Below are 27,308 nucleotides of genomic sequence, written 5' to 3'. Positions count from 1 at the left end.
AACTTTAAATCTGATGCCATGTGACCAGGCTGCTAACACGAAAGAGAAGAGTTAGCATCATTAGCATTCTTTGATTGGAGAGCACTAGGAGGTAGATAAGGGAGCAGCCCAGGCGACCCACCTCCTGGCCAGGGGAGGACAGTGCCTGGAATGTCTGCAATGTGTTTCTATTTTTGTCGCACCTATGTGTGGCCACCCATCTGGTCTGAATCAATCAGTCTCATCCCAGAGCCCCACTCCTCTCCCAGCTGAAATAATACCCTCCTTCCCCAGCGCTCTGCCTAAAGGAGGGCCACTGCTCATGATTCCCCAGGCAAGGCCTATTAACAAGGCTGGGTGTTTGTAAACATTGGTGAGCTCAGGAGGAGGCATGGGAAGGAGAATTTTGTTTTTATGTTTTTTTGAATATGTATATTTTATAGATGAACTCTGCTCTCCTAGAAATAGTACATGGGAAACTGGATGAACCAATGAAGATTTGACCCCAGAAGGTGGAGAAATCATGCCCTACCATTTTATATACATATATCCTAATTCTTTTTTTTTTTTTAAACGCAACTTTCATTGCCTTGAGGTTAAACCGTGAATTTTTGTGCTGTTACACCTGGAGTAGATAAAGCCAGGGTATCTAGGGTTGGCCATGACTTACCCTGAAATATTTTTTTAGGCTCCCTCACTTGGCTCCACACTAGAGGAAGTAACATTCAACGTTCTTAACGCAGTAACAACCCCACACCTCTGCTTCTAGATCATTCTCCAGGCATTCCTCACATGCACATTCTGTCCTGTACCAACTCAGTATCCATGCCTCCTCCTGTCAGAGGCCTACACACTTGACAGCCTCTTGCTAGATATTCTAGCTACTAGAGTATTGACCTCTATTAAAAGGGTCAGTAAAACCAGCCATGCTGTAGGATCACATAGCACTCTTCCCACAAGAGACTTCAAAACTTACTGAAATTGGCTTCAGCCAATTAAATAAGCACGGCATAAAGCCACTCATTTTCCCTATCTGTCCAGTTTTCCATTGCTGTGGGAAATACCACCCTATCATAGACCTCCCAACCGGGAACCCCAGAGCTATTTTTGTCTCACCACGGACTTTCTCATTCCCACATCCAGTCTGTTACCAACCATTGCCACTTTTTCTTTGCCAACATTTCCTGAATCCACCCCCTTCCTTTTCATTCACATAGTTGTGGTCTAAGTCTAGGCTTTGGCCTTGGCCGACTGGGACTGTGCAGCCTCTGCCCTCCCTCTCCACATGCCCATCTCAAACTCCAGCTCACCTTAACACCACTGACAAACTTTTTTTCCTGTCTGTGTCTTTGGTCCATTCATTTTCTTTGGGCTCCATTGAGACTGCTGACTGCTCTGAGGACTGGGTTCTAAATTAGGGCTTGTTCCGGTTCGAACCCCTGCTAAGAATTTGCATTTCCACCCCAGGTATACGGAATCAGAATCTACATTTTAACAAGATCCCCAGGTGATTCTTATGCATAATAAATTTTGAGAACCACAGCTCTACTAGTGGTTCTCAGAATTGGTCCCTAACCAGCAGCATTAGCATCACCTGGGAACTCGTTAGAAATGCAATTTATAGGCAGGGGTTCAAACTGGAATGAGCCAGTTCTAAACCCTGGTTCTAATGCTCCCTTTACACAGCTCACCTCTTCATCCAGATACCTTCTAGTTGGTCCAATCTTTTTTCTTTCTTTTCTGAGGTGAGCCCACCTATTACCGCTTTATTCAATCATCCGTTGCTTCAGAAACCCTTCTATGCTATACATGTCCCAGATTCACACCTAAGAGGGCAGATCCTGAAACTTCATATCTTTTATTAATTCTTTGCTTTTCTCCCTCCATTCCAGTGTAGCAAAGTGTAATAGTTGAGAGCATGCCCAGGATAAAAACTCCTGGCCCCACCACTTGGTACTATACCATTGGGCAAGTTACCTAACATCTCTGCACCTCAGTTTCCTCATCTGTAAAATGGATTGTTGTGAAGACTAAATGAGATAATTCATATAGAACACCGCTGGCGCATAGTAAGCACCATTTAAGTGTTTGCTATTATTATTATTACCGTATCTCAAAGGCCAGCTACCTAGTCACACCTCCTCAGATTCCATCATGTTGTGTGCTCTTATCTCCTTGCATGTAAATTTGGTTGACAACACAACTGGCTTTCTTTAATCTGGTTCCAATAGTACTTAGACTGCAAGGACAAAGTTAACTGAGCGTGTCTCACACAGAACCAGGTGACTGAGGAAGGTTTAAATAATGTTTTTTGAGGGTGAATATGAAGATAATAATGTTAAAGCTGACAGTGATGATGAAGATGATGAAAACTTGCCCAGATGCTCCTTTGGGTCAATACTCTTGGCTTGTACAGCTAACTCTCCAGGAAGGCTATAGTATTCCCCACTCAAATTAGTTCTTTCCCGTCCTGTGGAAGCATACTGTGCGTAAGAAAATATGTTGTGCAGTATGCATGAGATTTGTTTCTCAGAAAGCAGAGAAATGGTAAGAATTTTAAGTGTTCTACATGCTTATTTAGATGGTACATCAAGAGATAAAACAAGTGAAAACTCTGACTTGTTAATAATTTACATTTTAGTGGAAAACTTGTGCATGCTGTTAAGATACCTCTAAGACCCAGCACAGAAAATGCAAATAGCTGACATCCACTGTGCACTGAAGACAGAATTTGAGAACAACATCAATTAAAAAAAAAAAAAAAATCCAAGTGTTTTCAAGGGAATATTGACCATATTTACAAGGCTATAATTATACTTATTAATTTCACAAGGCGTTTGTTTTGTTTTGTTTTGTTTTTTGAAGTAATCATGTGGATGAGCTCTCCATTCATCAGGTGTTTCTCGCAGAAAATCCACTGGGCCTACCTCTCCACCTAGGAGGTAGCTTACAAATAGGGGATTTCTTTTCAGCAAGCAGCACCATTACTTTTCTCTACTAGCTTATGCAGAAGTTTCGTGGGGGAGGGAAAAGCCCAAGCCAAAAAGAGAGAGAGGAGTGTGCATGACAATAACTACCTCTGTCCCTTCGGTTTTTGTTCTTTTCATGTCATGGAACTTTTTAGCTGTGCTGCCTGGTAACTGCTCGGGAAGGTTGGAATATCTGTTGTTGAAGGAGGTTTGTGATTGAGGGCCCTCTGACACAACCTTTTGTTGCATTGAGGTGTTTGATCCTCTTTCCCTTTCTTCTAAAACCAATCCCATCCCTTTAAAAAATGGATAACCAGCACTTCTTTTACTTATTGTCAGCTTTTGGGAAGTTACGGTGGGGGTTTGTAGAAGTTTAACCAGTTAACCCTTTGCTCGCTGATGTGCTGTCGAGACATTTTCTTTCTAAACAACGGAGGGTTTTAATCGCTTCTGTCAGGTATATACTGATTTTACTCATGCCTTAGCGAGTGAGTCACATTAAAGTCCAGAAATAAGGTGTCTGCGCTCAAGGTCTTGAAATTCTCTGAGAGAGATTCGGGCTTTGAAATGAGACACATCCCAATTTTTTTTTTTTTTTTTTTTTTTTGCCCTAGATCTGAAATGGGTAAGAGTTATGACTCTGTTACCTGGAAAATCTGACAATATATACCAATTTTTAACTCAAGAACAACAGGTTGTGGTAATAAGTAAAGGCAAAAGGGCTACTTCAAAACTGGGGTGGGGGTGTAGTTGGATGACAGCAAGGCAGGAGAGAAGTGTGGGGGTCTTGTTCCAGCTGGAAAATTTTTCCCCAAAACAAGGGGCACAACCCAGCCTATAGGAGAGAAAAGCAGCTTAAATGGATTATTTAACAAAAAAAGGAACTTAAGGCTTCTAGATAGTGACCTACATTCTGCACACAATGACGATGTTTTACAGTGCTGATAGGGTTAATAACCTAACATCATTCATGTAGTGTTTTTTGAAAATTGAATTTTACTGCTACAAAGTAAATATAACAGCCCTCTGGAGACAATATTACAGGCACTTTATTGTTTGCTAAGCTGATGTCATCTTTCTACAGACTGACTTTAAAACAAAGGCAGAACATTTATTACAAATATCACTGTGTGAAAGGAAATCTACTGAAATATTGTTTAGAAGGTGAGCTGATAAAAAGTATTAATACTTGGCTTTGATCATCTTACACTGTCGAGTTATGACTTCAAAATGCTTCTCATGTGATCTCTATTCAGGCAAAACCTTATCCTGGAAGTTCCTATCCATGCCAACATTATTTGCCCTCAAGTTGGAATATTTGTTTCAGTTTCATGCATGTTTTAAATGCATTTTCACTCTTAAGGCAATTTCTTAACAAAGTTGATGAGCTTTGGAGGAAGAGATTAAATAGCAGCTTTCAAAGATGACGTATGTATGATTTAAGAAACAAAGTATAAAGATTAAGTTGTTTCATCTATATAATGAACTTTCAAAAAATCACCTGTAAGTGGTAACTGGGAAGTTTGCAGTTTAAATAAGCTGTTTTCAGGCACTGCCAAGCGAGCACTTGCATCGCAGGTTGCTTGCAGTTCAGAGGGTTTGGTTTCTGTATCTGATGCACGTGTAATACAGCATGAAGTTGTTTGTGGATCACACAGGAGCTTCTTAGAGCTTCATTTCCACACTGTAGCCCTTGAAAATGTATCAAATGAGCAGACAAGTTCGGCTCTTCCTCACACGACACGAGTAATTTGTTTGTAAATCAGTTACCTTTCAAGAAAAGTTAAATTAGGGGGAACTTTTCGTTTCTTTGATGTTTTCCCACTTAGGAAGCCAAAGAGGAAATTAATGATTGTTTTGAAGCAATAATGATAATGGGAGAACATAATTTTGTGAGTTACGCTATCTCAAAATAACTTTTCAGGTATGGCATATAAATAACAGCCCAAATGACCAAAATAGCCTGGTAGTGTTTTTCTAAGAAAATGATTTACTGCTCAGCCTTTGTCTCTGAAGTCTGGTTAGAAGGAAAACACAGGTCAAGGAAATTGGGTTAGAAAAAAAGCCTGTTATAAGTTAGGTGTAGAATTGTATGAATAGTGTCTAATAGAGAGTCTGTGGGCACTCGGGGATCAGCAGAGTATAGACTCACAAGTGCTTGTTAAATGGTTTGTCCTGACTGATGGTATTTGCATCAGTCAAAAATGAATCCACGTACACCTACTTAGCATGCTCTATCAGAGGCAATGTGTTAGTTGGTGTCTGGGTCATGCCCACGAGAAAGCTGTTAGTACTATGATTGTGATTAAACCAGAAACTGAAGTGCAACATTTAAAAAAAAAACTTATTTTGCTAATGAGTACACTTCTATATGCGAAATCATTTTTTTTTAAACTTACACCTATTTGAAGCATTTTACTATGAAACTGCCTTTGATTTGTTTGGCATGGAAGTTGTTTTATATCCAGTCATTTCATTACTATATTCGACAAATATGAGCTACTTAGCATGTGCCAGGTACTGCACTAGTACCAAGGGTCCAGAGGTGAGGCTTCTCAAAGCCTCACAGACCGGTGTCTGGAAGAACAGCTTGGCAAGGGACAGAGCCTGACATGTTTTAATATTCAAGAAATGTTTGGTGGGTGACTGACAGAGTGGATCGGTTAATGATGGAGGTAAGTCTTGATTCAGTGTAGGTACAAGGAGGGAGAGAGATTCTCTCTCTTGAATATGTTGGGCAGGGAAGCTGTAAGAGAGGATGTGGTGGAGCTAGCCTTAAAAAAACGAGGGAAGTTCACCATGTGGGTAAGAACAAGAATTGTCCGCCAGTGGTGGAAATAGCATCCCAGGGTATAGTATGATTTTTAGTGACACAGCCCACTTCTGGCCCCTATACTTCTCCTTGCTGCTTCTTTAAGGGTTGGGTCCTTGTCCCTTCACTCCCCTCTCCCTGTTATGCTGTCAGAAGTAATATCACACACATACATGCACACACACTCTCAACCATTGGAATTAGGGTGTCTACCCCCTCAAGAAAGACTCCAAGCATCTCATCCGTTTCAGGAAAAGGAGAATTGGCATGCCTAGTCCCTACTTTTTATCGATAAAAAAAAAATTTTAGCTGTCCACTAAGAGCTCATTTTTGACCAAGCACTGTTTCTAAACATCTGACACATAACAAAGTAAAGAAGTGGGGGAAGGGGGGGCAGTTCATACTTAAACCATACATCAGTCTTGTAATGAAAAAGATTTTTCAAACATCAACGTGAAATTGGTCAATCAAATTATTAAAGTTACCTTCTGTCTCCAACTTAGCAAGATGGCTCATGTGTCTCAGCAAGATACTCAAACCTGGACAGTTTGAGACAGTTCCAGACTCTATGAGGCCTGTGTCATTATCTCCATAAATGGAACCCAGATTCCTTTCTTCCGCAGCTCTACATTTCCTCGCCTTTGATTTCCCTTCTTTGCTTTGTCTTCTGGCAGGCCTTTCCTCTCTCCTGTATCAGCAGCTCTATAGGCAGATGTGCCTCTTTTCCCATTTGCCAGCACCCCCCCCCCAGATCTTCCAAACTACTCCCCTTTGAAGTCTCTATTACTGATACAATCACTTCTGTTTCCCTTCCATCCCTTCTCCCACCACTCCAGCTTCTTCTCTCCCTAACCCCATTAGTTACATCTGCTGCCTCTACTATTCAGCCTGTGTTACCTCGTAATGTGCTTGACATAACTTCAGTTTGTCTGCTAAGCAGTCAATCAGCACTCACGGCTATCTTCTGATTTGTAGGAAACGGGCAAGAATGACTGAGCTGGCTCAAAAGTCTCTGAGTGATTCTGCTCTGTCCAATTAGCCCAACTAAAATGGGAAATTGACAACTGATGATAATGAAAGAAATGGGTTTTAGTTAAGCATATAAATCCCCCAAACTTGTTTCCTGATGCCTGTGGTAGATACTTTGTTCATATGGTGGTCAGATGGCTCAGAGAATGTGGAAATGGATGGATGAAGGGAGGTGTATAAAGTAATTGCAATATTTGTTAGTTGAATGAGGTTCTTTCCCTGGGATCCATTAGTGGATTTTTACGGGATCGGTGAACCACCAGAAAGTGCATGTAACGTTTTGTATATTGGTGTATTTCCCTGGTCCATACGTTTAATCAGTTTCTTAAAAGGCTATGTGACCCCCCCAGAAAGGTGAAGAACCGCCAATGTAAGTAAAGACACCTATTTTGTTTGTGTTTTTCCGTGGTCTGCTTTTCCCCCAGCATATTTTAATATTCCCCGTGATCCGAGCATTTCAGAAAGTAGAAGTACAAGGTTTTAAAAGAAAAAAAGGTACCTTGTTTCAGAGGAAAAATGTTTAAACCTCCTACCAAGTTATATAATTCACGCTTTTTATTTTTATTTTAGTTTTACTACAATTCAAAGACAGGCCTTTTTTTTTTTTTTTTTAAACAATGGGTATAATCACACATCCGAACCTAAGCATTAGTTTTATGCAGTCCCATAGAAAACCAAAATCTTGAGGAACACTTTCAAAACAACCAGAGAAAAATAAACCATTCCTTATGTCAGTCTTGTTAGAGAGGGATTAAGAAACTGGCAATTATTTTGGCGACCTTAATTGTTGCTCGGCAGGAAAATATGTAATTAGAGCACGTTCCCAGGCCTGCACACCTGCAGCACATCCTACAGTATAATGTCAGCTTTCAGTGCCCGCTGGTGCCAGGTCCTAGCACAACCAGGCACAGTGACGCTCTGAGAACATTTCGGACTCTTGTAATGTGGCTTCTGTGTATGAAAGAAGCAGGCATTTACACTGTCACACAATGGAGTGCATTACTGCAACACTGGTTTCATTATTTTCTGACGCCTACCTTCAGCACTGCCCTGGTTTACTCCGTTTGAGGTTTTATTGTTACGGTATAATAGTCCTGTACATTTTTGAAATTCCCTTATTATTCAGCTTATTAATACAGAACTGACTTGATTATCAGGCTGCAGTTGTACAGGGGAAAATTCAGTGCATTAGCTAAGTCAGAAGCTGAGTAAATTCTTGGGATAATGAGAACAATTGTTGGACATTTTTTATGTAGAAAGATGCGCTGTGGTAGTTCACTATATAGTTGTATTATGAAGAATTTGCTATATATTCTGTATACGTTGTTGAGTATTCGTTTTACGTAGAGAGATAACTTAAAGTATGTTCCCACTAATTTAACGTATTTCGGGGTATGAGAGGACTCCATTCTGTCTCTCACTAGCTCTTTCCTTCTTTTTCTCTTATTGGCCTTTTACAAGAAAGAAACTCAGGGGTTAGAAAAAGTAGTTAAAATAAACAGTATGCAGGATGCCTGCTTTCCAGATAAATTCAGTAATCTGGCATACTGATAGTTAACAGACTTTTCCCCCCTAAGGGAGATACACTGTATTTTGCTATCTGACATGTTGTCATATATAAAGAAATCAATTGGTAATTAAATGATGCACCTTGTGAAGATGACAAAAGGCATTTGGTTGCGAAAAGAGAACTGGGTTTTGAGGGGTTTGTAATGAAGGCCTAATGACTATTCATAAGAGATTTTCAGTCCGTTGATCCACTTGACTGGAAAGTTCTGCCCTGGAGAGTTAGTGCTGTCAGTTTCTCTCACCTCAGAAAGCCGCCGCAATCGACGGTGTAGGGGATGAGCGAGAAATTATCTAGTTGTTGCTCTAGGCCTGTCTTAGGTCACATGCAGAAGGCACATCTGGCTTCCTGTAGGTGCAACCTCAGGACATAAACTTTGACTAATTTTTAAACTATAAATATGTACGAGTGACACTGAATAAGTTACCTTTTATTCATATTTCTTTTATTTTAGAATGCATGCGAGTTGTGTGGTGAGGCTGCCATTTTGGCCTTATTTTTCCTCCAGTCTTAACAGTAACATGTTTGCTTGTTACGCTGAGAGTAACTGTTTTTGGAAATTGTCAAGGACCAAATGATAACAGCCTCCCTTATGTGAAATCAAACAATCGTACCTTTGCGGTGAATATGCCAAATATGCAGAAAGGTCAACTGAAATGAGTAAAGAGTATATTACTGTATAGTGCTCCTGGTGGGTGTTGGCAAAAGGCAGTAAGACATCTAAATTTATATACATAAGAGTAGATACAAAATTTCTACCACATAAGGAAGATCTACAGAACACTATTCCTCCAGTGTCTCCAGAAAAAAAAAACGGAAACAGGCATTCAAAAGGTACCAGTTACTGTCAACCATAAGCCAGGCACAGTACTAGCCTCAAAGGATTCAAAGATGGAGGAAACAAAATCCCAGCCCTCTCAGTTTATTGAGAAACAGAGAAACAAGAAAATAGGTATACTATAACATGGAAAGAGCTGTGGTTGAGTTGTATAACAACACAGAGTCTTAGAATCCGGGAATGGGTTTTCTAAGAACTGTGGGGGTCCACAGGTGATATGAAAAGTTCTTATACATGTTATTCATTCATTGGCAAAGCCAAATTAGCCAATGAAAAGATGAATTGGAGGAGTCAGCTATCCCTGTTGGATCTGTGCTTACCTCTAGAATCCCAACCAAATGGTCATGGCCAGTGATTTCTGTACATATTTACTCTTGGAAAGTGGTCCTCCATGTTATCTTATCGAGCAGCTCACCTAATCAAAGGTAAACACATTTATCACCTCATTAAGGCTTGTTTTATGGCCACTCGAAAGTGATGTTGGAGGTGGAAATACTTGTCAGAGTTCCTTGTCTGAAACATCTTTGAGGAGGACATTATGGAATACTAGAGAGGCTTTAATCTCTCAATATCAAAATAATTTAATATATAATGTCTATTTGAGATGATGTCAATGATGTTTCCCACTTGTGTATTGTGGCACAGAGTTTTGCTGCAGTGTTTGCTGGGGCTGTCAAGGTGGACCAAATGAATGGACAGATGCCAAAAAAACAATTATGCTTATTAATGCACATTGATTGCTTATTTAGGTAATAAAACAAATTAAAAAATACGTTAGTATTTAAACCCTTTTAAAGCTGAGCTAATGATTGCCTGTAATATAGTGTCTAGTAAAGAATATTCTATAATACCTGTAAAGCCCAGCTACATTATCTAATTAGTAGACTTTGATTTAAGTGGCTATAATTATGGAAGTGAATAGTTGCCTCTCTAAATAACAAAATGGTAGATTTAAATATATAAAGATGTTGACTTGATTATTTAATATTTGTAGCTAAGGCAAGCCACCTAAATAGATTAATTCCACATCAGTGCAACATTAAAAGGGAGAGAGGATGCCAAGAATCCCATTAATTTGGGGTATAAGTGCCTGAAATTTCCTCGAAACATTTACACCAAAGAGTACCAACAAGACAGTATCAAGCAGTATTCGCTAAGGATACAGAGGTAAGGCAAACATGATTTTAAACTGCACAATATCACAGAATAAAATTAAGCATGGTAGGTTCCACCAGATGCTAAGCATAGCCACCATCCATTGAGCTATAAAGTACTTGCCTAAGTAAGCATTTTGTATACACATCAGCTCCATTACCCCTTTCTCCATGAAGCCTTCGCTGAGTATTCACTCTTTCCTTTACCCTGCCATGAGTCCATGCGTTCAGTGAAGATGGTGCTACTTGAAACCATAGCGTGTCACTTGTTCATCATTGTCATTCTACCATGTATTTAGATTGGGCAACTCTGGTGCCAAGAAAGCTTCAATACATATTTGTTTACTTGAATGGCCAACAAGCAAGGAATTAGGTGACCTCTTTTTTTCTTTCTATGATTTACTTTGGCTATTGCATTTGAAACATACATTCTTTACCCAATAAAAGCTCATTACTTCCTTCACAGACTGTCTTATATTTTCCAGACTTCCTAACTTGAACTTCAGCTGAATTGGTTTCAATAGTTTTTTGGCTTCTCACCCTATTTTCTTCAAGGCCTTTGAGTCATAAACATTGAGTACCCCAGTGAATAATCAGTATGGTAGCCACCATTTGGTTGTCCCTCTTAACGTTTGGGGCTTACCTTTGAACATAGTCCAACTGCTCAGAAGGGCATTTTCACAAATTGTTTACCATGGTAGTTGCTACCCCATTGGGCTTTTCATTCCAAACACATAGGTGGAGAGCATTGATGTCAGAGTAACAAAAAAATGTGTACAATTTTTTAAAACACTGAATTTACTGAATTCCCGTATTATGTTTCCAGGCTGCTCTTTCAGAAACTGTGCTAATACAATACTCCTATAAACCTATCTTGGCCCTGGCAGGCCCTGTTGGAACTAATGGGGCCTGACAGTCTTCAGTTAAAAATTATACATGAGGGTCACTTTCCCTTAAAGTATCTATTGTATGCCAGCTGTTCACAACTGCAGTGCTTCACTTTCTTTGCACTGCTAGAAATGTCTGCTTTTCTCATAATATCCATAGCAACAACTCTTATGGATGGCACTGAAGTTAGCACAACTTCAAGCACACCTTCATGGAAATCACACTAGAGTTGCGTTTTCCATTTTATTTATTTTTTTCCTGAAAAAAATGTTTAGATGGGTCTTCTTGCCTGCTTCATGCCACAGCACTTGAGTTATATCAAAATTTCTCATTTGCTGCACAACTTTATTCTATTTTTATGTTCCTAAATGACGCAGCTTCAAGTGCCTGTGAGTGGCACTTCCGTGCTGTGAGCGCTATCAAAGGCAACCTCAGACAGATAAAACTCCTGGTTTTTTTGTTTTGTTTTGTTTTTGCTGGGGAGGGGAGGAAGAGTCATTGCCAAGCACCTTCTTTTGTCTTCTAGGGCTATTAAAACCATAACCAATAGAACCATTTAAAGGAAAGAAAAAATTCACCCAAGTCCTATGTCAACGAAGTGTCTCTTCTCAAATGTTCCTCCTCACGACACAATAGTTGTCTTTGGATTATAATTAAAATGAGGCTTTTTTTTTTTTTTCTTTTTTCTTCTTTTTTCAGAATGTCCCCAAGTGAAGTATTTTCCCCAAAGTTATTGGAACTCTTTTACCAACAAGCGTCTGGGATTTTAATAAGTCTGTTCCCTCCAAACAGAGTCCTGGATGACAGAAGAGAGTATGTAGTACAAAAGTTACACACTCGGGGACTTTTTTCTCTTATTGGGGAGGTGAGGTGGGAGGATTTCCTTTAATTATGAAATAAGTGTGACATTAGTAATTACTTCTGTAACTGGTGGAAATACTGTATATTTAGGACCTAGTTTCTAGCACATGCTATCATGTGTGTGATAAAATGGTGACCTGTGCTTTCTGAATTTTTTGGCTATTAAGGAACAAGCAGATTATAACTAGTTGCTGTGGAAACCTGATCATCTGGAGGCTTATCGAGAATGTATCATTATTTTCTAAACCTTGGTGGATAAGCTATCGACTGCAGCCGTTGGACAAGGTCACATACTGGTGGAAACGATACGTCTTTCCCCTTTCCATTGTGTGATCGTCTGGGGTCTGGGGGCATTAATATGCAACGGTCCTGTTTTTCTTTCAGAAGGACTTGTAAACCTTCAAACAGAGGCACACAGTTTGCAGTTGTGGTGGTGCTGAGTGGGTGTAGAGAAGCTAGGGCTGCAGCCTTGTCCAGTTGCAGATCGAATAAAGCTGACAATGATGCAATGGGCCTGGCATGGAGACAACTCTGTGGGATGGATGAATGGTGTGGCTCTCACCGTCCCTCCGGTGGGGGTAGGCCCTGTAATAGCTAGCATAGGAAGGGTGGTGAAAATTGATACGCACTATTACTACATGTGTAAAACTTAACACTGGGGCCATTGCACAGGTGGGGGGTTCCTGTTTATTGATTTTTATGACTTTGTTAGAACATACGCTTAATGCTTTTATATGCCAGGAGCTCTGGGAGGGCTCACCTTAGGTAATAAACCTTTCCGTACTTTGCAATCACTCACAATTTACATGGGGACTCACATTATCCCGTACAAAGCTCAGCATCCCCCTTCTACTTGGTTTTAGAAGTGCTATAAATAAGGCAAAGAAAATAACTATAGCACTTACTTTGAATTTTTTTAAAAACTTGTCCACTCCTGCTATGAAAATGGCCCCTAATTCTAATTACTCATATTTCCAAGAAAAATTAGTCACACAAACTTATGTTATGTATTGTCTCAGAGGCTGAAAGCAAATTAGGTTTCCAATAAGACAGTACATCAAACAAAGTAGCATGTTCTTGATGCCGATGACTTTTTTTTTTTAGAATTATGGTTGGACATTTTTGGCAGACAGATTGTCTTTTGCTCTATCAAAATGACAGTTTCTTTTGTAACTGCTACAGTCATAATTAGAAGGAGAGAAGCAATCTGCCCAATTTAATATACTAAAAGAAGTTTAGAGGCTCTGCTTGTAATTTCATTATTTTAAAATTTGAATTAATTGTCTTAAAATAATACAGTTAAGAAGTATAACTAGTAGGATTATGGAGAAAGGTTTATTTTCCCTTTAAAAATAAAAACTCTGAGTAGTACACTTCAGATGAGATTAAAATGTCCTTTTTATGCCAGGTGCCCTCTTCTGAGATTCAGAGCAGGAATGTGAATATTCATCCTTGGAACCGAGCTCAGAGAAGTTGTAGGGAAAGCCCTGGGAACAAGGTCACTTTAAACAAAAAAGTTCTCCAAGTTTCCCATGCTTGTGAGGCTGGCTGGGCTTAATTAAGGCCAATGGATGACCAAAAAAAAGAAAAAGCGAAAGAAAAGAAAATGAAAGAAAAAACAACCAACCCTCCCCACTTTCTGGGCCTCCTTTCACATCCCATACCTTAGCTGTGGATGTTGAAGCTCTTTAAATACATCAGGAATAATATTTCTCAAATTCCTTACTAGCGTGGATGTGCCCATGGCTCGGCATCATTCTTCCCCATTCCTCAGTCTCTAACCTACGTCACTAGGTGGCCCTCCCCCTAATACCACAAACAAAAACAAACCCAGAGTCGCATTCGGGATGAAATCATCATAACATAGCGACCTTGTTGTGAACGTGACATTTGGTTTCAGCAACCCTCTTTTATGCAGCCCTGGCCAAGCTTAACATTTCCTGTTGCCTCAGAGGGTAACCTTTCTTCATATTTTCTTCAGGATCTTTCTTTATAGGACTTAGTGTGATGCATACCCATGATGCACATAGGGCTAAAAGTTTTGGAGAGCGAATACTCACATACATGGACAACTTGTTTTTCTCTATCAGGGAATGAAGCCTGCCCTCATTTGTAAGAATACATACATAGCAAGATTTCTTTTTACCCTTGCTGGATGATTTTTGTCACACTCAACACTGAAGGAAACAGACTCTCTCTTGCTGTTACCTTACTTTGTCTCTTAGCTGTTCCTCATCTCTACATGAGCCATCAAATCTGAATGTGACACAGATTTTTAAAAAATTGCTCCATCTATGAGTTGTTGGGTGTTTTTCTCTGCCACAAGAAATTACAACATGAAGTACCCTGTACGTTTTTTTGGCATGTTTATAAGACAGCAGGAAATTTTTTTGACCCTAAAAACTTTCTGATTATAAGCTGTGCTCTAAATCTACAGAGGCTTCGTCCCACGTCCCACACTCTTTTACACGTATGTCATTACAGACCCGCAAGGGAGAAGGCAAATTTCCCCATGGCGGTTCTGAAATCTGATGGAAGGCTAGGAGGCCATGAACCCACAGGGCTGATTATACCTGACACCTACATTTCAAAATCTCCTGTAGTCTTCTAGTAGTTCCATAGATCCTTGTCTGCAGTACTGTGTCCTAAAGAACTGACATTTTGTTCTGTTCTCATTCATCTTAATCTCCTTAGTTATATATCAAAAAATATGCACATTGATATACCCCAAGAAGCCATGGATTAAAGCACCTTATATTTTAACACAGCTTCCTCTAAGATCTCTCATAACTACCTAATGTTTAAGGCTTGGGCTGACGTGGGTTATAGGGGTCTGTTAGCCTTTGTAGATACTTTTCTTTGCATATGTGTGTATTTATATGTGTACATACGTATATGTGTGGCTTAGGGCTATGCTGACATATTACTTTCTACATGTCCATTGATTATAAACAGCAGGCAAGCAGACATTTCACTTCACTGCTCATTCTGGTCCACATCATTCAAAAAACTATTGCAGGATTTCCATTCTAAATTAAATACATCCGAGGTTACGTATTCTATCAATTCTTTATTCTTGGTATCTCAAAATTCTGAAGTCTTCTTCCTTTGTCTCCAAAAGGGAAACTGCTGAAAGCATTTCCACCTGGATGTTTAAATTATTTAAGTTACAGGAACCAGACCTTTTCCCTCCTGAGTAGTTGTGGGTTTTAAAGGCTAAAATTGCTTCATCATGCCAAAGTGAAAGTATGCATAAATTATTTAGTTAAACCTGAGAAAATACAGACTTTTCCCAGTGATCTTTCAAGGGCTGCCTACTTAAATTTCAGAAGAATGAGCAGGATTTTTTTCTTTCTTTCTTTTTCTTTCTCTTAGAAAATGTAAGTATCTGCTGTATCTTCTGTCAGTTGAAATGTGAACAAAATTACAAAATGATGATTTTTTTTTTTAAAGTCTCATAATACCCAGTATATCTATATCACGTCCAAGGTGAACTCTGCAGTGTGAATCAATACCAGTAAGACTCATCCAGCTGGCAAGAATTGCAAACCCCCACTGAATGTATTCTTACAAAAATCAGGTAACTTGCTACAGACCTCTCCCTGATGCTAACATAAAGGCTGGTGAGCTTTTCCAAGTCAGTTGCTTTCCACCCAGAGTTTATAGTTAGTTATAAAAATATAAAATAAGGTAATTTTAAGATGTTATAAAAACTTAGTTAACAGTTTTGATTTCTTTCTCTATCTTTTTTTATTTTAACTGTAGTAAATAAAGATGCCTGAAAAAGTTGAAGTAGTGTGTGGTGGTGGGGTGTGTGTGTGTGTCAGTGTGTGTGTATAACGCACACACACACAAAACAGTTGTCATCAAGTTGATTTTGATGTATGGCAACCCCACGTGTGTCAGAGTAGAACTGTGCTCTGTAGGGTTCTGAATGGCTGACTTCTTGGAAGTAGATCACCAGGCCTTTCTTCTGAGGTGCCTCTGGGTGAACATCAACTTCCAGCCTTTTGGCTAGCAGCCTAGTGCTTTAACCATTTGTACCACGCAGCAACTCTGTGTGTGTATAACACAGATTATGTTGAAGACTCAATGAAAACAGGAATAGGGGCAATAGGGGATCAATTTCAAGTTTCTGTAGAGTAAGAGACTCAGTTTCCCATGGACATTACAGAATCTATGACATTACTCAACTGTTCTCTAAATTAGTCTTAGCATTAATGCTCCAACTACATTCTCATGGCTGAGGGAGGAATAGTATTTTTAATTGAATATCTAACCTCAAATCTTGAATGAAGTATTAATTGGGGCAGTAAAAAAAAAAAAAAGTCAACACAAAAAGTACTTGCGTGAGTTATTTAGTACACAGCTGTCTGTTCCCTGGTGTGATCCATTTGCATCTTATGCTCAAAGGAATTGGGAGATGAGAGTGAATATCCTGGAAGGTCAGCATCTAATTTTGGTGATTTATCTATGAAAAAACATTTTTAAAAACCCCTCAAGTAAAGTTAAACCTATTCCATCCCAAAATGATGGATGTAACTTATCCCATTAAGACAAGTTTAACATAAATCAGGTACTCTTATTACAACTAACTTGCTTTTTCTACAACTTCAGTTCAGTTGTTATGGGCGGTAGTCCCTCCCTCTCCCTCAGCTCTGCACAGTTGTAGCCGCTGAATCAGAAGAGTGAGGATGTTATACTTGCACTACCAAATGCTACTAAATAAATAGTTAGAAATCCTATTTCGACTTTTGTGTGCTAACTTTGTACCCCGGAGGTGATCAGAAGAGCAAAGGTCGAATCTGGAGTCAGACAGGATCAGGAGTCAGGAATCAGATCCAGATTCTGACATTAGGCAATTTGGGGGAAAGTCAGTTCAATTTTCTGACTCTCATTTAACTCATCTATAAAATCATGGTAATCATAATACCCCCCCTTCAGAGGGTTTTATGAGGATCAAATTAAATATCTACAAAAGGGCTCTGCTGTCCGTAGATTAATGCGTAAATGCCACGTATTATTACATAATCACACAGTCCTCCTAAACTTTGGAGAGGAAAGAATTTTTAAGACACACATGAGACTCTGGAAATAGAGATACTTTTGAAAGCCTACAGGGACTAATAGTGCATTTCATTCTACACACATTTCTCCTGGGAGAGAGAAACGCATCCCTTTGGGGACTCCTGTCTGTCCAGGATGGTGGTGGAGAGCCCTGAATGCTGGTGTCTGTGAGAGCTGGGGTGATTGAGAAGAAATGGGAGGGAACTACGCGGTCAGGTGACTTGGTTCCAACTGCAGTAGGTTCTTAGATCCCTGAGCTGGCCCAAGATGAAAGAATAGTCAGTAAAGAGAGTCTGGCACAGTGAGCAGAAGTCTCAGTGTCATCTGATTGTGAAATATGCTTGTTTGATACTCGTACAGTACAGGAGCTTAAGCCCTGGCCACTGTACCAATGACTGTGCAAGAATAGGATCTAAGACCAAGGGCTTTTTGGACCAAGGAAGGAGGACTTGTTAGAGTTACTTGAGGAAGTCTATTGGCTCATCCCACCAAAAGCATTGATGGCATCAATTGTGGTATTTTGTGTCATGATTTTTTAATACCAAACACACTGTATAGGGAAGAATTTGCAAATGTTCCCGCATTTAAGTCAGTCTTAACCAGTGATAGAAGTAATTGGACTGGTCCACAAAAGAAAGGAATTAGAACTTTCAAACTTGTCTAATTCCCACTGCAGTCGCTTGAGGAAAATTGAAAGAGTCCAAAAAGAGATTTACAAATATTTTTTAAAAGTTTAAAAAACCCATGTACAGTAGCCCCCCTTATCCACAGTTTTGCTTTCCAAAGTTTCAGTTATCTGTGGTCAACCATGGTCCGAAAATATTAAATGAGTAGTGCAGTGACATCTCTAGCAGTCCCGTTCCATCCCACCCGGGGACCATATTCAGAGAATTTTTATTACAGTATATTGTTATAATTGTTCTATTTTATTATCGTTGTTGTTAATCTCTTACTGTGCCTAATTTATAAATTAAACTTCATCATAGCTACGTATATATAGGACAAAACACAGTATATTTAGCGTTTGGTACTATCCACGGTTTCAGGCATCCACCGGGGTCTTGGAATGTATCCCCTGCAGATAAGGGGCGACTGCTGTACTTATCGTTGAACTAATTATGATAGGAGCTGGAAGCGTTGCTCATACCCACTCAACTTGAAGTAGGAGCCCTGATGTTGCAGCGGAGCCCTGGTGGCACAGTGGTTAAGAGCTTAGCTGCTAACCAAAAGTTGGCAATTTGAATCCACCAGCCGCTCCTTGGAAACCCAAAAGGCAGTTCTACTCTGTCCTACGGGGTCGCTATGAGCCGGAATTGACTTGAAGGCAGTGGGTTTGGTTTTTGGGTGGCGCAGTGGTTGAGTGTTGGCTGCTAACCAAAAAGTTGATGGTTCAAACCCTCCAGCCACTCCGAGGGAGAAAGATGTGGCAGTCTGCTTCAGTAAAGATTTACAGCCTTGGGAGGAGCCCTATGAAGCAGCTCTACTCTGTGCTATAAGGTCTATGAGTCAGAAATTTGACAGCAGTGTTTTTTTGGGGGGGGGGGGGGGGGGAGGACGGGGGTTGGGTTTTGGCACTTAAATTTTAAATTGTTGTTTCCCTTTCTCTTACACTACTACAAGAGAAAGGAAATGCCTAGGCAAATAAACTCTTGTTAAAATAACTTTACGGTTGTGACACAGTTTGACAAAAGCAAAGGAAATTCAGAGTCACTACTCACACTCTGTCCTCCGCTGATTCCACTGTGGAAAATAAAATGCTTAAAACCAATGACAACAACAACAAAAACCCTGGAACAAACTTGGAATCGACTGTCTTAAGAGACAAGCTACTTAAACACTGAATCTCTGACTTCTCTGTCTTTGAGTTATTATAAAGGAGTTGCAACGTATGTGTTCATCGTAAATCAGCTCAGAGTTAGAGAAAAGTATTTGGCTGAGTAGTGTTTGCAAAATGTATCTCCTTTGTTTTTTTAAAGATCATGTGATTTTAACTCAAAGCAGTAACTTCTCAGGTCAGTAAGTTACCTCGAAATATACTTTAAGTAATAACAATGACTTCCTAGGATTTGGGTAAGATACTAAACATCCCTTTCTAAACACTATTGCACACGGCTAACGAGAGAGAAACATTTTGTTCTATATTTCATATTCACTACCGCTATGCAAATAATAAATCTAGCAGAGAGGTGATGTATCATTTTTTTTTTTACTATTTTATTTTTTTATTGTATTTCAGGTGAAGGCTTACAGAACAAATAGTTTCTCATGAAACAGTAGTACACATATTGTTTTATGACATTGGTTAACAACCCCACAACATGTCAACCCTCTCCCTTCTTGACCTTTGAGGACCTTTTTTTTTTTTTGGTGAAAATATACATAGCCGAAGATACACCATTTCAAAAATTTCTACGTGCACAGTTCAGTGAATATATCATTTTTATTAAACTTATAATATGCTGCACAAATAGTGTTTACATAGAAGAGTGTAAAGTTAATTCCCTCCCGGAAAGCATTTCTAAAAAATATAAATTGTATTTTGAGAGCTAATCAGTTTGGTTTGGTTTGGTTTTTTTCTCTCTTTTGGCATTATAATTGAAGCCTTCGAACTGCACACTTCCTCCAAGTATCAGAAAGTAAATATCAGTTGTGTGGTTATAAAATCAACTCTTAATTTTCTTCCAGTGAAGAAGCAGATAGTCAGCCTGTAAATTTTACCTATGTGACTATGGAGCTGCAGGGCTATAAATTCAAAACAGTATGCAGGTTGGTGGAAATTGAGGTCCAAGCAGCAAGGCATGTCCATAAACTTTTCTCAGGTTATTGGAACAGAACGAATCAAAAGCGGTTCCTGGTTGTATGATAGTCTCTTTTGATAGAGCAGCCTGCTTGTTGTTAGCAATCCAAGTGCAGAGGTTAGTCAGAGCAGAATGTAATTTCTAGCAATCTGACAGACCTGCGGATTGAAGCGGCAGGTTTTCCCTTCCGATTTCAGGGAATTGCTTCTTACTGTGACAAATGATTAGCTGTTATCTCTGAGTGAATTTGATTTCTACAAGCAGCTGAGTCAGGTAACTTTGCAGCATTTGAGGGGGTTTTTACAGGAAATGAAATCGGCTCCCTAGTCATATGCGGACCAAATGAAATCTTCCCTGCCTGGGCAAAACTGTGCTTTTGGTTAATTGGAGGCAGATTTAGCATGGAGAGTGTGTGTGGTGATGTGTGTGTGGGGTGAGTGTGTGAGTGGTGTGTGCTGGTGTGATGATGTGGGCAGACACACCCGCGTGTATACATTCACATACATGAAGGATCATTTCAGGACCCTTATAATTCAGAGCAGGGTTGAAGGTTGTAGCGTCAACTACAAGGGAAGACGGTCATGTGGTATCAGAATGGTGAGGCTCTCAAATAAACATGCTCTGCTCTCAAGAGAGACTTTAAAGCACCATATTCATCAAAATACAGTAGGTATGCATCGAGCGTGGTTGTAAGAAAAACATGCATCACAAGACAGCTGCTTTCAAAGCAAAAGGTTTAGGTAAAATAGGTTCATCCTTGACTTTCACTCAGGTTTGTGTATTTAGTGAAATAGTAAGTCCTCATGCTGGAAATGTCCTCTGGGTGATAAAACATAAAAATTTGGCATGGAAAATTCTGGGTTTACTTAGTGATTCTTGTTCATTTTTTATGGAACCGTGACTGTCTACACAGTGATGACCAGGATTATCCTTCTGTTTAATGTTCGTAATTGCTCTGGAAATCTTGAGTTTCAGTAGTTCACCTTCAGTTTTTAAGAAGGTTGTGAGTCTTTCAAAAAGTCACCATTAGAGGAAAAAGAAAGTCACCATCACACAAGGTTGTGTAATTTCTAACCCTACGATAGAGGTTAAAAATACACTATATTTGCCTAATGTTGAAGCAACATCTTTAGGATCACTATTAATAATACTTCTTATTTTGTGATGAGCATAAGACACTTTATTTATAAATCCTGGGTTAAAACTAGATTTGTGGTAATTAACTAAGAGTGAAAAGTTATGAATACACTCTGTGTCTTTTTTTCTCATCGCTAGCATATCATTCCTAGGTATATACTAATATATTCTAATATGTCATTGCACTTTAATCGAAACTTCTATCTAAATAGAATCCCTATCATGGGCAATACAAAAAACAAACAAACAAACTCATAGCAACCCCGTAGGACAGAGCAGAACTGCCCCACAGAGTTTCCAAGGAGCGCCTGTTGGATTTGAACTGCCGACCTTGTGCTTACCGGCTATAGCTCTTAACCACTACACCACCAGTGTTTCCATCATGAGCAATACTTTTGCTACATTGTTAATTTGGATACCCTAAATGGCAGATATCTTTGGACCTCTAGTTCTCATTAACTAGAGAATATTTCTTTTACATCAGTTCTACTTTTCCAAAAACTGCTTTTGCTCTTTAGTGAGTGGTGTAAACTTATAATTTCACAATGGTTTCCCATTTCTTTACTTTCCCTACTACAAAAAAAGGTGGTGGGGGGCAGTTTGGCCCACACCTCTGGTTAGTATTAATCACACAGACATCAGGTAATCACCTAAGTGCACTCAGACATACTAATAGAATGATTTACAGACCAGGTCTTTGTGTTTTTCTAAATCTCATTTTGATTTATTTAAAGGGACAGTGAAGCTAGACTCAGCTAATGAGTCTATGCATCGAAATGATTTCTTTTTCCGCCTTTGTGTTTGCTAAAAGTTTCTGACTCTGAAATCTGATGGGGTAGCCAGTGAAAAACCAGTTGAGGTGAAATACAACAAAAGAAGGTAAGGATAAAGGACCAGGGGAGACAGGGAATCTCATCTGATCCTAAGAGATCTGTCCTGGATCCAGACAGGTCTCCTTGAATCCAGAACTGCCCTGAGCAGACAGTTGGGCCCCCTTTGAATATACATATACACCCACACTTGAGTGGGTCACACAAACTGTCTGTCCGAATCATTCAATAACAGATTTGTCTTTCCTGACCAACAAGCAGTTAAGAAAGCTAAGGCTCTGTTGTATGAATATTAAATATAGCACAAACTGCTTGGCTTTGCTTAACCTTAGTTATATTAACAGATTGTTTGTTTTGATGACGGTGCTGTTAGCATGCCAGATGATAAGGAAATGGTTTTGGATTAGTTAGGCCCTATAATATAGAAACTAAATAAGATGATAGACTTACAAGGATATACATTTCCTGTAAAAAAAAAAAAAAAAAAAATGAATTCCCTTATCAGGATTTACTTGAAAGGAATATGTCTTATTACAGAAGGAGAATGCCTTGAGGAATGTGGGAAAGATTAAAGGCTTTTGTCAGTAGTTTAGGTTGGGACCAGGTTTCCTGTGTAGCCAGCCCTCCTGTCCCCACGTAAATGTTTTGCTTTTCCTCCTCTCTCTCTTTCTCTTTAAGGGGAAGAGTAAGCCCTTCTCGCTGCCTGGCGGTGTCAGATTAAATACCGAGATGGCGACAGGAAAAAGGCTGGAAGGAAAACAAAAGACAGGGGGGTGAGAGTTATCAGGTTGGCAACGGAACTGCAGGCTTGTCGGACTCCAATTTACAGAAATCCAAACAGATTTTAGTTGACACGATCTGCAATCATTACCGCCGGAGCAGAGCTAATTAAGAAATTAGCTTTCCTGATTGCCTGTTCTCACAGTGATGAGTAGTTGAATAATGTTGTATGGCTGAAATGTTCTAAAACCAGACAGTTTAACAAGTGTTTAGACTTTTGTGGTGATGCTGTATTTACTTTATCTATAATATCTCCGCGGCATCACTATTTGTTTCCTCTCTGAGGCACCCCTTGATTTCTTTTCTTTTTGCTTGGTTCACCCTCTGCCTCTTGGCATGAAGCTGGGGCCCTCCCTGACTTCAGCAGCATAAAGGAGAGAATCATCATACAAATTTGTGGTGTGCGCTGCAGCAAAAAGTTAGTAGAAACTTGTGGCACACTCAGAAACACCTTGTATTTCCTACCTGGGTATATATTTTTTCCCACAAGAAAATATTAAGGTCCAAAATAGCATGGAAAGTGGAAATTTCTGGATGTGACTAAATGTGGAGTTTATTATAAATAATGTTCAAAGCCTTTCAGTCAAACAAGGTACATTGAAGTGAGTTGAGGTCATTGGAAACTGTGGCTTTGGACCCCAGATATGTTGGAGGGGGATTTACCGTGAAGCAGCCTCACATTCTTCACAACTGACTTGTGTGAGATTCAGCTTCCTCATCTTTCCCACAAATTATCAGATTCATAGGGATGTATTATTTGGAGTAAAAAATATATTTAAAACTTAGACAAAGGAAATAATCCAAGTAAGTTTCATGGACATTGTAAAATATGACCCATGCACGTGCAATGCTACGTCATACGCGTGCATAGAGACATGTCTATGCAGAAAATTAGAAAACACAAGCACTAAAGATTTCTGCGAAAGAGAGAATAACTCCTTTCCAGATCAGGTAGAAGACCTATGTGATTACAAACTTTCTCACAATTCCACTAAATAACAGAGATTTAACAAAAGTTTCCAGGTGTCGCCGTCAAAACCACAGCAGGAGGTAAGAGTATTGCTAACTTCCAAAGTGAACTATAGCAAAGGAAGTTATGTCATACAAGATGCTTATCCTTTAGAATTTCCAGGTTTTAAAATGTAAATAGTGGTCAATGGAAGTATCAGATTTTCCAAGTTTTCCTAGTACACCTTCAATCATTTCTACATGTGTGGAAGAATACTAAATACTAACTTTTCTTAATAAGGTCCAATGACACCTTCAAATTAACCATCACAAGAGACACTAAACCAATAAAATGTGTAGCTTCCTTCTGGATATTTATTTTCCTAAAAACAGATTGCATTCATACTGGAAAACAGTGGACTACCTACTAGAAAAATCTTTTCTCCAATAGACTTCTCTCTTCCAAATTTACCTGAGAGAATTTTACAAGGAATGTGGATAGACTATTACTTCCTAAATAGATTTAAATTTAACACCAATTTGCTCTCTGTAGTATTTCTATATTGGAACTAACAGCTTCCGTAGGACCTCCACAAAGTGCCAGAAATATGATCTCATGCGTAGTAACAAATTTAAATGTGTTTTCTTTTGCACGTCTTTTCTCTCTGTGCATTTTCCCCGTCTCTTCTTTCCATGACTCCCCCCACTCCCAGGTTCTAAATCCATTCATCCACTCCAGAGACCCAGGAACACTGCCTAGGGAAAAGAGCTAGCTTAAAAAACGAACAAGACTCGGACCTGCTATAAGTAAGGTGTAATTATAAACCATGCACTTCTTTTTTATGATTCTGATTTTAAGGATTTGACAGTAGAATTATTATGTACTCCCCATTGGAATCAATACAATAAATACAACATAGCTTACTATTTAAGTCTATTACATGCCATTCTAAAATATCTGATCAGATAGAGCGGATGTCTAAAACACCAAAAGTCACTTGCCCTTTCCTAAAACATTGCAGAAGTTAGACAACTCTTTAGCGTCTGACTTATGTAAATTCCACACTAAGCTAAGAGATTTTATGGGCTGCACATTCTTAAATGCCTATACTGATCCTGACTCTGTTTGTGACCTTTAGCAAATCATTTCACCCCAGTTTTTGTCCTCTTCCTCACGAATGATGAATTTGACTTCATGGTCACAGTCTGCTGAAGGACACAGTCACATGAACAGTCAAAAGCAAGGCCAGCTCTCAAAACAGCCAGCAACTCGGTGCAGAGGCATCCACCCTTGTTCTAATTGGAAAGGAAAGAGACAGAGCTTCAAGACCAAACTTCGCCTTGCACGAAATCTGTCTAAATCTTAGCCACTACCCCTGCCTGACATCCAGTCTAAAAGAGAAACAAAGCAAAAATGTGGACTTGGAAAGATGTACTTATTATAGGTGCTCATGGAGCTGTGCTAGTATCATGGTTTTTTAGGGAGGAGTGGAGTAACTGCAGGGAAGGCGAGAGCTGCTGTTGCTTTTAGTTTGCCACTGGGGATGTTACGTTTCAGCTTGCATGTTAAAAATTACAATAGTAACCAGCAAGGAGCCAGGAGGAAATAAGGAGGCACCTTTTCCTGAATATCTATCCCTGTCCTCGGTGTTCAAACTCCACTCAGGCTTAAAAAGCCTGCTTCCTCTCTGGCCTGCTTCCTTGTGAGGTGCAGTGCAGAAGTTCATTCTCAGGTTTCTGCTGCCAGTTTTCAGTAAGAGATGCTGTGGGGCTGGCCACAGGCAGTTACTCCAGCTTGGTGTAGTGTCGCTTCCTTACCTCAGTACACAGGGCGGAGATAACTCAGCCAGTTTCTCTTCCTGATGCTGTTTAACTTTTCTTCCCTGGGATTTCCAAGGCCTGGACACTCATTTGTTTAAAACTCTCCTAAACTGCCCAACTGAAGAAACAACAACAAAAAAAACTAAGGACGACATAAGCAGCGCACCCAAGCAGGATAATTAGGATTGATGTGCTCTTTTAGGGGCACCAAATCCGCATCCTTCCCTTTCTGGTCGCATTTCTCACCTGCTCATGTGGTGCCCACCTGTGGCTTGCTGGCATTGCCAGTGCCTGCAGATGGGGAGATTTCCAAGTTCAAAATGAGGGCTTTATCTTACATGGTGGAACTCTACCGGGCCTGTGGGGCGTTCTTAAGGACGGTACGTAGTCCTAGTTCTGTGTCGCTGCTCCCTTGTTTACGTGCTTCCTCTGACTATTCCCACGCCCCCTCTCCAGATTTTTGCATGGCTTTTATAGCCTCTAGTAATTATATCAGCAGCATGGTGTCTATTTTTATCTCTTTTAAATGTGTGCAACGTAAATGTCAAAAGCCATAAAATCTCTTTTTAGCATGTACCTTGTGTGCACCGTTCAGAAAAGGGTGAGGCAGCATCCAGTGCGGCACTGTGTTTTGAGGGCAGACAGATGAAAAATTGAAAACTCCATTCCACCACTAAGCCTCACAGACTTCCAATAAGTCACTTATCATCTTGAACTTTTAGCCGCTTCTTCTGTGAGATGGAATACCACTGCCGACCTTCTAGGGTACTGCATGGCACCTAGTTCAGCGTCCGGGATAGCCCCGTGCCACAGCAAGTGCCCCCAAACTCCTAAATTTTATGTTTCATGCTTAAATATCATGACCTTTCAATGCCCTCCTTTGCCCTTTACCAAATTCAGAAGCAGAGAAAGAATAAAATCTCACCAGCTCAGCATGACTACTGCAAATTATCATAGGAATAGTCACAAAGTTGTTACACAAGACACATATAGAGAACCCACTGTCACCTACAAACTACTTAGCAAATAATAATATAATGGAAATATCTAACATCTACTAAGCATTTATTGTGTGCCAAGCTCTAGGTACTTAACCTGTTTTAACTCATCTCATCTTCACAGCCACCCAATGAGATAAAACACTGTGTTATCCCCCTTCAGTAGGTGAGGACACTGAGGCAAGTTAAATATCTTGCTAAAGTCATATATTAGTAAGTAGGGGAACTAGAATTCAAATTTAAGCCATCTGACCCCCAGCGAAAACTAAAATACGAGAGAGAAGCGCATTCATATCACTGGACTGTTCTAGCTTCTAATACAAGGTTATTTCCTCTCCTTTCACTTCCTTTTTGGAATTGGCCCATTAGGAGGCCAAGCGGGCCCCGCAGTAGGGTTGTGTGAAGCCGGAATCCCTTACTCAGCTACTAGTTAACGGTCACCATGCTTCAAGGGAAAAAAACGGGCTCAGCAGGTTCAAGTGGTCTGGTGCCATGGTGCATTTTATATGGTTCATTAGTTTATCTTTAACATAGAGTTGTAGATGGGGAGAAGAATTTAGAGAGTTGTGAGAAAATGTGTTCTAGTCAAAAGTATGCTATTGTGAAGAATAAAAAAGATGGGAGCAATGGAAGGGCATGATAAGGATTGATAATAATAATAAAAAAAAAGACATATTTGATGGCCATAGACAAAATCCAGTGATCAAAGAGAGAACATAGAGGATGTTAGAAATACAGTAAATAGCCTAATAAATTTTATGGTAGCTAATTTTTGTCAGTTTTTCGTAAGCTACTTATAAAATTATTCCAGTCATTTTTCCATTAATATCAT

General features: G+C 39.6%; 1 protein-coding gene and 1 long non-coding RNA gene across 6 annotated transcripts in view; both read left to right on the top strand.

Moving 5' to 3' along the window:
• The window catches only part of ZEB2 (zinc finger E-box binding homeobox 2), a 146,131-nt gene that overhangs the window by 46,794 nt on the left and 72,029 nt on the right, over positions 1–27,308 (top strand). The window lies entirely within an intron of this gene.
• LOC111820306 (uncharacterized) lies at positions 1,533–27,308 on the top strand. Its single transcript, XR_002823860.1, has 4 exons — positions 1,533–4,376; positions 10,189–10,361; positions 11,936–15,677; positions 24,371–27,308. It is a non-coding gene; the product is annotated as an uncharacterized LOC111820306 (long non-coding RNA).

This window comes from Trichechus manatus, unplaced genomic scaffold (genome assembly GCF_000243295.1).
Source record: "Trichechus manatus latirostris isolate Lorelei unplaced genomic scaffold, TriManLat1.0 scaffold00033, whole genome shotgun sequence".
Lineage (NCBI taxonomy): Eukaryota > Metazoa > Chordata > Mammalia > Sirenia > Trichechidae > Trichechus > Trichechus manatus.
Note: the sequence above shows the minus strand (reverse complement) of the source record. Positions and strands in the feature narration are given on the sequence as shown.